This window comes from Ursus arctos, unplaced genomic scaffold, assembly GCF_023065955.2.
Source record: "Ursus arctos isolate Adak ecotype North America unplaced genomic scaffold, UrsArc2.0 scaffold_32, whole genome shotgun sequence".
Classification (NCBI taxonomy): domain Eukaryota; kingdom Metazoa; phylum Chordata; class Mammalia; order Carnivora; family Ursidae; genus Ursus; species Ursus arctos.
In genome coordinates, this window is record NW_026623008.1 from 24,625,733 (window position 1) to 24,636,134 (window position 10,402).

The following is a 10,402-nucleotide window of genomic DNA, read 5'->3' on the forward strand; positions in this document are numbered from 1 at the left end:
GCCACTAATCTCTCTTCTGAGCTCAGATGTGCACAGCTGGTGACTTGGCATCTCCTCTGGGGCTCCGCAGATCCACACCGATCCCCCCTGAGTCTGCTCCTAGCCCTCCAACCTCTTCCTTTTTCCTTCCAGTAAAGATAGCATCACCCATCCAAGTTGCTCATGTCAGACATTAGAGTCACCTCTGAATCTTCTCCCTCCCTTGCCTCTACATCCAATCACCAAATCATGTGGAATAAATCTCCAGAACACACCTTGAACCCACCCATCGCTCTCCATTCCCATGGCTACTTCCTTTGTCCTGGCTACCATCACCCCACTGGTCAACCGCAGCCCCTCCTAACTGGCATTTCTACTACTTTTGGCCCTTCTGCAACTTGAGCTTCAAACCTGCACGTTATTTTCTTACAACATAAATCAGGTTATGTCACTTGGCTTCCCACCCCAGGTATGTGACTTTGCACTTGCCTTCTGTCATACACTGTTTCCCTACTTTACCACGCTTCCGCCATGGTGGCCCCCTTTCTGTGCCTCTGTCAGGTGAGCTCTTTCCAACCTCTGCGCAAGCAGTTCCCACTTCATGGATTCCTCCTCCTCCCTGCATTCATCCCCTGGCTGAGGCCCATTCATCTTTCAGGTCTCAATTTATTTGAGATTTTTTTTTTTTCTTCTTGCGGTAGGCCTATATTGCTATAAACTTCCCTCTTAGATCCACTTTTGCTACGTTCTAAAGACTTTTTTATTTATTCGACAGAGATAGAGACAGCCAGCGAGAGAGGGAACACAAGCAGGGGGAGTGGGAGAGGGAGAAGCAGGCTTATAGCAGAGGAGCCTGATGTGGGGCTTGATCCCACAACGCCGGGATCACGCCCTGAGCCGAAGGCAGACGCTCAACCGCTGTGCCACCCAGGCGCCCCTCTTTTGCTACATCCTAAGGGTTTGGGACCCTTGTGTTTTCATTTTCATTTGTCTTGATGTATTTTTGACTTCCTCTTTGATCTCTTGGCTGACCCATTCATTGTTTAGTAGCATGTTATTTAACCTCCATGTATTTGTGTTCTTTCCAGATGTTTTCTTCTAGTTTCACGGCGTGGTGGTTGGAAAATGTGCTTGGTGTGACTTCAGTGTTTTCAAATTTGTTGAGACTTGTTTTGTAGCCTAATATGTGATCTATTCTGGAGAATGTTCCACGTACATGTGAACAGAATGTGTGTTCTGCTGTTTTAAGATGGAACGTTGTGAATCTATCTGTTAGGTCCACCTGGTCCAACGTCTCATTCACAGCCACTGTTTCCTTGTCGATTTTCTGTTTGGATGATCTATCCATTGATGTAAGTGGGGTGTTAAAGTCCCCTACTATTAATGCATTACTATCGATTACTTCCTTTGTGCTCGTTATTAGCTGCTTTGTGTATTTGGGTGCTTCCATGTTGGGTGTGTAAATATTTACAATTGTTATAGCTTCTTATTGGATTGTTCTGTTTAATTTATAGTGTCTTTTGTCTCTTGTTATAGTCTTTGTTTTAAAGTCTGTTTTGTCTGATATAAGCATTGCTACCCTGGCTTTCTTTTCACTTCCATTTGCATGATAAATATGTTTCTATCCCTTCACTGTCCATCTGCATGTGTCTTTAGGTCTGAAATGACTCTCTTGTAGGCAGCATATAGATGGGTCTTGCTTTTTATCCATTCTGCCACCCTCTGTCTTTTAATTGGAACATTTAGTCCATTTACAATCAAAGTAATGATTTATTGATGTATCTATTGCCATTTTATTTCTTGTTTTATGGTTGTTTTTATAGTTCTTTGTTTCTTTCTTCTCTTGCTCTCTTTTCTCACAGTTTGCTGGCTTTCTTAGTGATATATCTGGATTTCTTTCTCCTTATTTTTTGCATATCTGTGACTGGTTTTTGAGTTGTGGTTACCTTTAGGTTTGCATATAAAATCTCAGGCACATAATGGTCTATATTATATTGATGGTTATTTAAATTTGAATCCATTCTTCACCCCTCTCCCCTCTGTGTTTTAGGTAAATACATCCTTTTATTTTGTGAATGCCTTGATGGATTTTTATAGATATACTTAATTTTACTGGTTTTGTGCTTCCTAGTTTTCTTACTCCTACTTATGGTCTTTCCTTTCCACTCAGAGTTCCCTTTAACATTTCTTGTAGCGCTGGTTTAGTGGTCATGAATTTCTTTAAATTTTGTTTGTCTGGGAAACTCTTTATCTCTCTTTCTATTCTGAATGATAGCCTTGCTGGATAGAGTATTCATGGCTGCAGGTTTTTTTTTTTTTTTCTTTCAGCATTTTGAATACATCATGCCAGTGTCTTCTGGCCTGCAGAGTTTCTGCTGAAGAATCAGCTGATAGCCTTCTGGGGTTTCCCTTGTATGTAACTCTTTTCTCTTGCTGCTTTTAAAATTCTCTCTTTATCACTACTTTTTGCCATTTTAATTATTATGTGTTTTGCTGTGGACCTCTATGGGTTGCTTTTGTTTGGGGTTTTCTGTGCCTCCTTAATCTGGATGTCTGTTTCCTTCCTCAGATTAGGAAAACTTTCAGTTATTATTTCTTCAAGTAAATTTTCTGCCCCCTTTTCTCTCTCTTCTCCTTCTGGGATTCCTATAATGTGAATGTTATTACACTTGATGGTGTTGCTTAGTTCTCTAAATCTATTTTCATTTATTATTATTATTTTCTCCCTTCTGTTCGGCTTGATTGTTTTCCATTATTTTGCCCTCCAGTTTGCTGATCCATTCTTCCACTTCCTCTAGTCTATTTATTCCATCTAGTGTATTTTTAATTTCAGTTGGGTTCTTTATCTCTGATATTTTTTAACGTTTTCTCGTTGTTAAGGGTCTCACTGAGGGACTCCACTCTCTTCTGAAGTTCAGTGAGTATCTTTATGACCATTACTTTAAATTCTTTATTGTGTATATTATCTCCATTACTTATCTTTAAGAGTTTAGTTCTCTTGCTGTGATTTTGTCCTGTTCTTTCTTTCTTCTTTTTTAACCCCCCCCCTCCGTTTTTTTTTAAGTAGGCTCCACACCCAGCATGGAGCCCAGTGTGGGGCTTGAACTCACGACCCTGAGATCAAGACCTGAGCTGGGATTGAGTTGGGTGCTTAACTGACTGAACCACCCAGGTGCCTCTGTCCTGTTCTTCTACCTTTGGGACATATTCCTTTGTCTCCTCATTTTGTCTACCTCTCTGTGTTAGGGAAGTCAGCTACACCCCCGCCCCCAGTCTGGAAAGTAGTTGACCTTATGAAGACAGGGTCTTATAGTGCCATGCAGTGCAGTATCCTCAGTTCACCAGAATCTGATGCTTCAGGGGTGTCTCTCATGTGTATTGCCTGTACCCTGCTATTGTGGCTAAGCCACTTTTTCCTTCAGTCCAGTTGTCTGCGATGGCTCTCTTTTCCCGATGCAGGCAGAGTTTGGTCCTTGTGTTGTTAGTGGACAGTTTGGGGACACATTGGACTTGAGCTGAGTCAGATGAGGCATTTGCCAGAAATGCAGTATTGAATTGCAGGGCACTTTCCCTGTGTCGTCCCCAGAGAAACTTTCATTGGTGGACAGGGCCTGCTGTTAGACCAGACATCTCTCCCCCCAGCCCACTGCTGGGGCCAAAGTTGGACTGGTATGTGTGATTATCTTCCCCTCTACCCAGGGCAGAAGTCACTTTGGAGTAGTGCTGGCTCCTGTTGGAGCTGCTTGCACACTGCCAAGCTTGTGGCAATGCTTGGGATGGGCTCCAGCTAAGGGCATATTGGAAGGGGGAGGACTGCTGGAGAACATGGGGTGCATGGTCCCAGCAAGATCTCCACTGGTTTGCTGCAAGAGGGTACCTGCAGCTACCTAGGACCAAGGCAGGCTGGGTTGGGGGAGAGGGTCTGCAGAAGCATGCTGGGGTGGGACACACAGTGTTAGCAAGGTTTGTATGCATCTGCTGTGTGAGAGGACATGAAGGAGAGGCCTGGCTGGAGGGGGCATGACTGTGGGAGAATGTGGTGGCAGGGCATGCTGTTAGCAAGATAGGTAGTGAGGATTGGCGCTGTGCTGGTTCCCACAGGTGGCTGTGTATTTATATTGTGGGTCGAGGGAGAGAAATGGTGTTCAGTAGCTCCTTTGTTCCTGGAGGAGTCTCCCAGTGATCACTGTCCCTCTGAGACACACTTTGAGATTAGTAAACAAATCTCCCTCTCATATGTCCCAGGCGTTTTTCAAATAGCTGCTTCTAGGCTGTACCTCTGTGGACTGTTTGTTGTATAGTCTCTTTAAGGGGAGGGACTCAGTTTTCTCTCACCCTCCTGGCTCTCCCAGAGATTTTTAAAATTCCAGGCGTTAAGTTCTGCAGCTCACTGCCACTGGAGGCAGTGGTGAGCTGGAGTGTGAGAGACGCAGGACGATGTGCCAGTGAAGCTTGTTTCCACTGCACTGCCTCCAGTGGCAGCAATCTGCACGGGCATGTCTTCCAGTGTCTCGCACTGCAGTGGCTCCGTGTTGGCGAGCTGCACTGGCACATCTAGTGCCTCTCTCACTGCATGTCACCACTTCTTCCAGTGGTGGCAAGCTGCACTGCCACGTCTTCCATGGTCTCTCGCACCGCAGCTACCCACTGCCTCCAGTGGCGGTGAGCTGCACCTGCAGGTCCTCCAGCGTCTCTCGCACGGCACTGCCTCCAGTGGCGGCAAGCTGCAATGGCACATCTACCCTCTCTTGCACTGCACTGGCAGGTCCTCCAGCCTCTCACCCTGCACTGCGTCCAGTGATGGTTTCTGAACTTTACTGCCTCGAGAAGACGTGCCTGGAGCCACAGGCACAGAGCCAAGGGAATCCCAGAGAATGGAGCTGGAGATGCTAGCTAAGCCGAAGCTCACTCAGCTGCTGGAGTCATATGCATTGTCATACGAGCCAATGCATTTTATAGTTCATTAGTCTGAGCTGGGTTCCTTCTTTCTGAGGTGGAGAGAAATGCACCTAAGGATTTTTAGTCTCTAGGCCCCCCTCTCTTCTCTATCACCTCCTTCCTGTCTTCATAGCCCTTCCTACCCAGTTTAGATACCACATACGTAATTTCGACCATTCTTACCAATAACTTTGCGCTCTTACTGCTGTCTTCTGTTACATCTGCCTGGCAGAATCTCAATAACTAAGAATCCAACAATGCAACTTCTCCATTATCTGCATTCATGCTATTAACTTTTGTTGTAAGAAAATAAAAGCATTATCAGAAAGATTGGTGCCACAATAAATTCATGGTCAGTTAGGTCCTAAACAATGTCCAATAATCATCCTATGAGGTTGTTCGTGGTAGCAACTGGATGACAAAACATTTTGCAATCAGAATGTCCAATAAAGGGGAATAGGATACCAATGATATACTAGCAGGCAATAGAAAACTAAGCAGTCGTTTAAAATGTGACAAAAAAATGCACATACACAGCTGCAGGTAGAAATGTCCACAATGAACTGTTAGCAGCGAGAGGAATATTACAAAAGTAGGTGTAGGCACAAAAACACTCTGGAAAGATCTACAGCGAAATGTTACCATGGCAATCCCAGGGTGCTGGAATTATAGACCTTTTTTGGTGTTCTTTTGTGATTTTTATACAATGTTCAGTATTAATTTATCATGAAATTTTAAGTTATTTACACTTCCAGGAGATAAAAGCAAGGACCAGAGATGGTCTGGGGTATTTGCTGGGCTTCTAAAATCCACCCCGCCCCAATTTTGTCCTTAGGATTTATCCCGCCAGAGATGTGCAGACAGGCTGCTGTGTCACAGTAGTTTGAAATAATTATTTACCAGTTTTTATATATGGTCAGATTCATTTATTTCATTTGGTTTTTGATGTTGAGGATTTCTTTATTTATTATTATTTTTTTTCATACTTAAGGGTTTGAGAAAGTTTCCTTCATTTTCTGTTCTCTGGAATCTTACATAAGGCAGGGATTATATATTCTTTGAAGGTCTGGTGACATTCTTCTGTAAAATAGTGTAGGCCTGATTTTTTTCTTGCAACTTTTTATTTTGAAAGATTTCTAACAGCTAAAGTATGGGTTTGAGTGTGATATCATTGAGTAATTGGTCTACAGTCTTTGAGTGCTTCCATTTTAACTAGATGTCCCAGCTTGGGCTTAACTTGCTCTAGATGTGGGGTCAATCATTTCTCAAAGGAGCCCTGGTTTCTTTTAGTGAGAAATGGAATTTAGAAACCAAGAGATGGCTTCCAGTCGTAAAATAAGTCAGTTCTGGGAGGTACTGTACAGCATAGTGACTGTGGTTAATAGTACTGTATTGTATATTTGAAAGTTGCTAAGAGAGTAGATTTTAAAAGTTCTCATCATAAGAAAAAAATTTTTTGGAACTATGTGTGGTGATGGATGTTAACTAGACTTATTATTTTATTAGTTTTATATTAGTGGTTCTCAGTGGAGGGGAGGGAGGGTGTGCGTATGTATCAGTCTCGCTTCCCAGAAGACACGTGGCAATATCTGAAAGCATTTTTGGTTGTCACTACTGGAGGCGGAGTGCTACTGGCATCTAGTGGGTAGAAGCCAGGGATGCTTCTAAACATTCTATAATGCCTGGCACAGCCAAATACTACAGCAAAAAGTATCCAGCCCCCAATGTCGATGGTGCTGAGTTTGGGAAATCTTTCTTTAGGTGATTTTTCTACTCCCACCTATTCTCTCTGCGGCTAACAATGGGTTCATTTTACTTCCCCCTTTCCTCTCCTTTCTCTTCCCATTAAAAAATTATTTCCTCTTTGTCAGACACATGACATTTACAAATCTTTCATCTTTGACTTTGTCTTCATCTTAGATTTCAATATAATCAGTGCTCAAAACCAGTCTTTTCGCTGAAGTTCCCAATGGGTTGGATGTAATCTGTCCTTTCATTAGTAGTAGATTTTTCAGGAGGGGCTCCTGAGTAAAATATTCCTGAGTTCTTGAATATTTAATACTGTGTTTGATAGTCTTGATGCTTAAAAATTACTGCATCTATAATACTTGGCTTATATTTTCCCTTCAGTTTGTTGAAAATATTGCTTCACTCTTGTTTTACTTTGTGTGCTATTAGGAAATCTGATGACAACCTGATTTTCTTTTCTTGTAATGGACTTAATTTTTAACCTGGAGGCCCAGAGACTGTTTTCTTTTCTTTAAAATATAGTCTTACTGGGGTATATCCCAGATCTGGCCATTCCAAGGTAATTTTCCTGGGATCAGGGTGGGTCTTTCAATATATTAGTTAATTACATATATAATTTCTTTTATTTCTAAAAAGTTTTCTGAACATATAATTTTAAATATTAATTCTATTCCATTCATTTAGGTTTCTTTCTTCAGGGACTTCCACTGCACATAAATTACTGTATCTTTGCCTGTTCTGTATCCCACTTTCTTACCCTTTTTACTCCTTTATTTGATTTTTGTTTCCTTAAATGTTTTAATTTTCTTCCTATATGCCCTTGTGTATACTTTTTTTTCTGAATCTGTTGTCCCTTTGATACTTTGCAGTTAGGTCTTAATTTCTAAGCTATGCTTGTCCTTTTGTTTTTGAAAGCTCTCATTTCACATCTTCTTGTACGTCCATTTGCATTTCAATTTTTGAACCCCGATGTGTGTACTTTAATATTTGCAATTGTGTGTTTAATTGTATTTAATTAATGTTGGAATGCTTTAACACTTTTTAAATTTATTTTTTTGGCTTGAGGCTAAATACTCAAGTTTATTTATTTATTTATGTCATCTCTACACACAATGTGGGGCTTCAACTCATGAGCCCAAGATGAAGAGTCACATGCACTTCTGACTGAGCCAGCTAGGTGCCCCAGTGTTGGAATGCTTTTGAAAAAACTTTTCCTCTCTTTTGCTTATTTTTTTTTTGGGGGGGGGAGTATTTTAATTAGCTAAATATTATTTTTTATTAGTTAAATATTATTTTATTAGCTAAATATTAAATATTTAATTATTATTTTTATTAGTTAAATATTATTTTATTAGTTAAATATTAATTATTATTTTTATTAGTTAAATATTATTAGTTAAATACTTTAATTAGCTAAATATTTCACTACTTATTTTCTGTTTTATCCTGTTTCCCCCTAGTTTTATTGAGATATAATCGATACATAACATTGTATGAATTTAAAGCATAAAACACAGTGATTCGCTATATGTATGTATTGTGACATGATCACCACATAGGCTTAGTTAACAGCTATTACCTCACATAGTTACACTTTCTTTTGTGTGTGTGTGATGAGAACTTTTAAGATCTATTCTATCAGCAACTTTCAAATACACAATATGGTATTGTGAACTATAGTCACCATGCTGTGAATTAAATCTCTAGAACTTATTTCTCTTACAACTTGAAGTTTGCGTCTCTTGACCACCTTCAACCATTTCTGCTGCCCACCACCCTTGCCTCTGGCAACCACCACTCTATTCTATCTGAGTTCTGTTTTGTAAGATTCCACATGTGAGAACATACAGTACTTGCTTTTCTCTGCACGACTTATTTCACTTAGTATAATGTCCTCGAGGTCCATCCATGTTGTTGCAAATGTTAGGATTTCCTTCTCTTTCTCTCTCTCTCTTTAAATGGCTTAATACTATTACATATTGTGTGTGTGTGCACACGTGCGTGCACGCGCGTCTTCTTTATTCATTCATCTACTGATGGACACTTAGGTTGCTTCCGTGTCTTGGCTGTTGTAAACAATGCTGCAATGAACATGGGGGGTACGGCTATCTCTTTAAGAGAGTGATTTTGTTTCCTCTGGATATATACCCAGAAGTGGAATTGCTGGATCACATGGTAGTTCTATTTTTAATTTTTGGAGGAATCTCCATACTATTTTCCACAGTGGCTGCACCAGTTTGCTTTCCCACCAAGAGTGCACGAGGGTTCCCTAGAGGAGACTCCCGGCTCTCGCCAGTCCTTCCTTCCTTACCTCTCCTGTGGTGGCCGTCTTGTCTGGATGGTCCTCCTCAGTTCGGCCTTTGTCTACTGTAGATTTCCTGCTGCCTAAGCCACCTGCCCTGTGGGCTGCCATCCTTAGAGCCCGACCTCTTCAGTCCAGGCCAAACCCCATCCCGGAAGAGGAAGAGCTTTTCTGTCCCCAGGTTTCTGTCCTGAGCTGATCTGGGCTTTATTATAACTTAATTTTTTAAATTAAAAAAATGTGATGAAATACACATTGCATAAAATTGACCATCTTAACCATTTTTAAGGGTACAGGTCAGTATTATCAAATATATTCACGTTGTTGTGAACCAATCTCCAGAATTTTTTCATCTTGTAAAATGGAAACTCCGTACCCATTAAACACTCCCACTCCCCCTCCCTCCAGCCCCGGCAACCATTCTACTTTATTTCTATGAATTTGACACCTTATGTAAGTGGAATCATGCTGTATTTGTCCTGTAATGGGTTTGTTTCACTTAGCATAATGTTCTCAGGGTTCCTCTATGTGGCAGCACGTGTCAAAATTTCCTTCCTCTTTAAGGCTCCTATCCCATCGTACACAGATACCACATCTCGTATATCCATTCATCTGTCCGTTGACATTTGCTCTGCTTCCACCCCTATGCTATCACCAACAATGCTGCCATGAACATGGGTGCACAGAGATCTCTTTGTGACCCTGCTTTCCGTTCTTTCGGGTATGTACCCAGAGGAGGAATGGCTGGATCACATAGCAGCCCATTTTCTGAGGAGCCTCTATTTCACACACGCAAGGATTCCAGTTTCTCTACATCCTCGCCGACACTCGGTATTTTCTGTGTTTCATAGCACTTATCCTAGTGGATCTGAGGTGGCGTCTCACTGTGGTTTTCATTGTACGTTTGGTGGTATGAGTGATGCTGTGCAGGTTTTCATGTGCTTGTTGGCCACCTGCTGTCTTCTTTGGAGAAATGTCTGCTCAGTCCTTTGCCTGTTTTAAAGTCAGGTTTTGAGGGGCGCCTGGGTGGCTCAGTCAGTTAAAGGTCCGACTCTTGATTTTGGCTCAGGTTGTGATCTCAGGGTCGTGGGACTGAGCCCCGCAACCTCCGCACTGAGCTCAGAGTCTGCTTGTTGCTCTCCCTCGGCTCCTCCCTTGCTCATGCTTTTTCTCTCTTTCAAATAAATAAAATCTTTTTTTTTAAAGATTTTTATTTATTTATTTGACAGAGATAGAGACAGCCAGCGAGAGAGGGAACACAAGCAGGGGGAGTGGGAGAGGAAGAAGCAGGCTCATAGCAGAGGAGCCTGATGTGGGGCTCGATCTCATAACGCCGGGATCACGCCCTGAGCCGAAGGCAGATGCTTAACCGCTGTGCCACCCAGGCGCCCCTCAAATAAATAAAATCTTAAAAAAAATAAAATCAGTTGTTGT